Source organism: Zingiber officinale, chromosome 1B (assembly GCF_018446385.1).
Source record: "Zingiber officinale cultivar Zhangliang chromosome 1B, Zo_v1.1, whole genome shotgun sequence".
NCBI classification, from domain to species: domain Eukaryota; kingdom Viridiplantae; phylum Streptophyta; class Magnoliopsida; order Zingiberales; family Zingiberaceae; genus Zingiber; species Zingiber officinale.
The window spans coordinates 81,370,597-81,375,731 of NC_055986.1; the positions used below are offsets into that span (position 1 = coordinate 81,370,597).

The 5,135-nt window shown below is 40.9% G+C and overlaps 1 long non-coding RNA gene across 2 annotated transcripts; it reads right to left on the minus strand.

Moving 5' to 3' along the window:
- Positions 1–3,789: 3,789 nt before the first annotated feature.
- LOC121973894 lies at positions 3,790–4,426 on the minus strand. Of its 2 annotated transcripts, none has more exons than XR_006109848.1 (3): positions 4,120–4,426; positions 3,922–4,028; positions 3,790–3,835 (listed from the first exon to the last, which is right to left on the minus strand). It is a non-coding gene; the product is annotated as an uncharacterized LOC121973894 (long non-coding RNA). The 2 variants fall into 2 exon arrangements; XR_006109887.1 differs by having other exon boundaries at positions 3,817–3,846.
- Between the last annotated feature and the right edge of the window lie 709 nt (positions 4,427–5,135).

Below are 5,135 nucleotides of genomic sequence, written 5' to 3' on the forward strand. Positions count from 1 at the left end.
AACATAAGTATCAAACAGGAAAACAGCAATCATAAACAATCTAAGGTAAAGCAGCCTAATCATCCAGTAATAACCATGCTCTAAGTTTAAAAGAACTAATAGAAGCCAAGAAAGAAATACCCACCTTAAATTTGTCGATCGTGATAAAATAAATCCCACATCGTGATGATCGTCCCATATCAAAGTCCTGCATCAATCAATATATATTTTATTTAGTTAAATTCATAAGAATTAAATAGCTAAATAAAATCCCTAACCCAATTGGGATAGCTCCAATCAAATATGATCTCTGATTAATCATCTAAATAATTATTAATCATACAACCCAATTAGAATAGGCTAAACATGAATCCATCATAACAACTTACCCAAATTCATCCATTAATCAAATCCCATCATAAACCCTTCTAAATCCACCAATCACTATTTATCCAAACAACCACAGATCACGAAATCTCCAACATAATATGATACAAATCCTTATTCACCCATCTATCACATAAATGCAACCCCAAATTCCATACCTAGCTTACCTTAATCTGGTTTCTCCCGTTCCATCTCACGGCTGAAGATCTTGCTGCCGGAAATAGTGGTCAACACTAGGTAGAACTATTGTCATCCAAATAGACACCCCCAATCAGAAATCCATATATCCATACATAAGAATTAACCCTAATTCTTAATCCATAATCATTAACTAATACCTTACCTTAATTCCATGTCAATAACCCCTTCTCCAATGGTTCACTGGTCTAGTAACGATTTCTTGCAACAGGTAGCTGGCGACAATGTAGATGGCAACAGCAAGATTCGACAAATCTCGGCTGGAACAGGGGCTCCAATGGTCGAAGCCGCAACACATGGGTGTGGCGACGAGAGACCGAAACTAGGGTTCAGATCCCCTTCCTCTTGACCGGAAGTAGTGATGGTTGTGAATCAACCCTAGCGACAATGGCATCGAGGCGGTGGTCGGTGATGGCTGGCAACGCGAGAGGAAGAATTAGGAGATAGGCGACATCATCGGACTAACCACATGGCCTCCAACGACGATAATCACATGGAGGTAGCGGCGCTAGGGCACGACAGGATAAGAGGGTGACGGTGGAGATCGGAGAGGGCTGGAAGCTATCACCGCGACAGGCCGAGAGATTGGATGGCGTCGAACGATGTCGGGCGATCAACGAACAGAGCTCATCGGCGTCGGAGCTCGGTGGTCCGTGACAATGAGAAATCGGGAGAGGGCGGTGCGTGAGGGAGAGGAGGAGGAGTTCAGGCGTGTGCAGTGAACGAAGAGGAAGGAGAAGTTATACCTAAATTTAAATTTAGGTTTACTTTAATTAAACCCTAAGTTAACTTCTCAATCAACTCCCTCTTAATGGTTATTCCAAACAGGCTTTCTCCAATCCCAATAACTCTACCCCTTAAGGGTGCGGTTGGTTGGGGGTTATCCTTGATAACCTTGGTTATCCATCCAAGGTTATCAATAAAAACCCTGTTTGGTTTAGGTAATCGATGATTCCCGAGTAATGTTCCATGCCCAACACGTCAGCAAAAGGGGCATGCAACCAGGAATCGGAAAACCTCGAAAAATTGAGGTTTTTCTTGATTCCGGGGTTATGGAATTTTTTTACCCAAAATACCCTCGGATAAAAGAAAAATGTGAAAAAAAAAGTAAAATGTAAAGAAAAAAATGAAAAATATAAAAAAAAAAAAAAAAACAACGTAAAAAAAATTTTAAAAATAAAAAATCATTAAAAAATAATTAAAAATAAAAAATGGTAAAAAAACTTTAAGAAAATAAAAAATTTTAAAAAATAGGAAAAACATTAAAAAATTTAAAAAAATACAAAAAAACATTAAAAATTTTTAAAAAGCATAAAAAAAACATTTTAAAAAAATAGGAAAAACGTAAAAAAAAAATTAAAAAGTAAAAAATAATAAAATATGTTAAAAAACATTAAAAAAATTAAAAAATAGAAAAATTCAAAAAACCCTAAAAATAAAAAATAAAATGTCACACCCCAGAGGAGTCCCTGTCCGAGAAAATTTCGACAGCATCTCCCCTGTACGGTGGACAATCTGAAACTTTTCTACATCTCACAAATACCTCAGCCACAAGCGGCTGGAATAATAACAATAAAATAAAACATCACCACGCAGTTATATATAATCTATTCAGCCTCTGGCTGTCACAACCACGCAGTTAAGATAATTAAACAGTAAAATAATACTCTGACTCGAAATCCACCCTACTCCACTACACACGTAAAACTCAAATCCGACGAACTCACCTCTTCTGCCGTCCAGGCAGGCATGTAGTAGAATAAAAACCAAATCCAAATCCATCGATATAATAAAATCTATATCATGTCCATAAGCAAATAAATCCAGAACATAACAAGTGCAAACAGTCTAGAACAGAGAAGGAAACCAAACGAAAAATCAATCACATCCTCGAGGTCTGTAGGGACCAGCAACTGGAACTCTCTCCTGACAGCATCAACCTGAAAATATCAACAATGGAGGCGGGGTGAGTCCAACACTCAGCAGGTACAATTGATATGCAAAGTAAAGAAATAACACCTAGCACTAATCATGCGTACAGTCTCCTGATAAAGATAAAGGTAAATGCAAACCGAAGAAGACAGGAGAGAATCTGTACTAACCAGGACCCGGTAAAAGGACAAACAGTCCGAAAGGTATAGAAGACCTGTATGCATGTCAATCAAGGTATCCAAGCAATGTGCAGCATATAAGTGCAACAAACACAAACAATAAATGCATCATGCATATGATGCCAATGTCATGGTCACCCCTGACGCCAGTCAGCCAACAGTGGGACAGAGTGGGTAGGGTTGTGACAACCGTGCACTCAGCAACACTACTCCTGATGAGTGATCGAGTGTACGGGATGCTGTCGGAGTACATACGTACTCCTACCCCAAATCATAAATGGGGGAGCGCAATGCTCTCAACTCCCGGTACGCTGTGACGGGGAGGGATCTCTAACGTGCTACACGCTGCGTCACACTACCCATGAGCGGACCAACGGAGCACCGGAAGAGCCAAACTGACGTGCTACCACGCTGTGTCCCGCTACCCATGAGCGTCACAACGGAGCACCGAACAGTGATGAAACTGGCAAAGTGCTCGACAATAAAGGAGCAATCAATCACTCAGCATGCAATCATGCGAATGGTGCATGTCACTAAACATGGTAATATACTAAACCAATCTCTGGACATATCATAATGTGCACCAAAGCGAATGAATCATATCAAGGTATCTGATCATATAAGGTATCAAACCTAGGTCCTGACATGGTAAAATATGGTTATATCACTACCCATGAGCATGTGGAATCAGGTACATATCCATACAAGATGTAAACAAACAATCAATCAACAGGTAGCATGTATTGGGCAGTGATTAACCGAAACAAGTAAGAAACACAATTAATGCATCTTGTTAATTTAATTACTAAGCATATCAAAGACAATAAGTCAAAAGTACCCGCCTCCGATAAAATAGAAAGGTCCAAGCTGACTCCGAGATACTCGTCTCGCGTCAAAGTCCTGAATCAATTCGCACAGTTTAGCTAATTTAATTTTTAAACAAATAGCTAAACTAATTTCTAATCCACTGATCATTTAGGGTTAGTTTCATTAATCCTGATTACACTATTATATAACTTATAAACTTAAGTTATTAATTATTGCTAACACAACTAGCAATAATCTACCATGAAAATCAAAACTCTAAACCTTACCTCAATTCACGACCGTGATTAATCCATAATCAAGGAATGTGTTTTCTGCTGGAACAAGGTGAGTGGCTGGAAATCCACTTGCAAAACAATCAAGAAGGAAACTCACTAATCAACAAAATAACTCAATTCAAAACATAACCTACTGACCTTACCTCTTCCTTGATGCCCTCAACCAAAGCAAGATTGCCACGACAAGTTCCAACAGCCCCAAATCAAACCTACTGGCCAGACGTAACAACCTACTGCCCTGATCAAGTTGCTGTCCACCAACCGGATCAAGAAGAAATGATCAAGAAATCACAAGACACTCTATTAACAATTAAAGTCCAGTAATAATTTGTTCCCATTACCTCTTCTTCGATGATGACAGCGAGAATCAGAAGTTGGTGAAGCCGCTGTCCACCAAACCCTATACACTAAATTAGCCATCCCACACCCAAGTGCTGCTCACGGCAGGATAAGAATCAAAGCACAGAATTGAAAACAAAAACAAACCCTAAGCCCTCACCTTCAGTCCCACTGGCCGGGTTACAACTACCCCCTGTCACCTTCTTAAGCTCTTGATTTCCGGCGACCTAGGCATAGTGTACAGAGGCGGCGTCGCATAGGGCAGAAACAAGGCCGCAATCACTCTAGATCAGAGACACAAGGAAGGGAAACTTCGGCCGACGCACAGGGAAGTCGGAGAGGTGGCTCGTCACCGGCGGCAGAGGGGGTCAGCATCGCGGGCAGAAGGCCGGCGCTAGAGTAAAAGGTGCGGCGGTGCTACGGTGGTCAGTGGCGCTCGGCACCTAGGGCACGGCGACGGCGATGCTAGGCAGAGGCGACGGCGATGCTAGGAAGAGGCGACAGCGCTGCTCAAGTCCAGTGAGGGCAGCGGCTTCGGCAGGGCTCAGTGGCGGCCGACTGTCGGCTATGGTGGCGGCGTGAGGTGGCTAGGGCAGAGGACACAGGGGGAAGAAACCGCCGGCGCCGGCGGTTAGGGCTTTTTTTTTTTTCTCGGCGTCGGGTTTGGGAGTGAGGCTCGGGAGAGAAGGAACACGGGGGGGAAGAAAATAAATGAAAAAGAAAAAGGAATTAGGAATTTTTATAAAAGAAACAATTCCTCGCTTAAATGGGTCGTCCAAACAGGCTTTTCCAGGCCCCATTTTTATCCCGTTAACTCGTCCGTACGAGCTCCGAAAAATTCCCGAAAAATGTCCAAAAATTCCGGAAAATTCATTTATTAATAATCGTCATTTTTTTCCGGTATTTTACATAAAAAAAGTAAAAAAATTAAAAATAAACAAAATAAAAAAATAAAAATATATATAAAAATAAAAAAATGTGAAAATATAGTAAAATAGAATAGAGTTTAAATAATAAT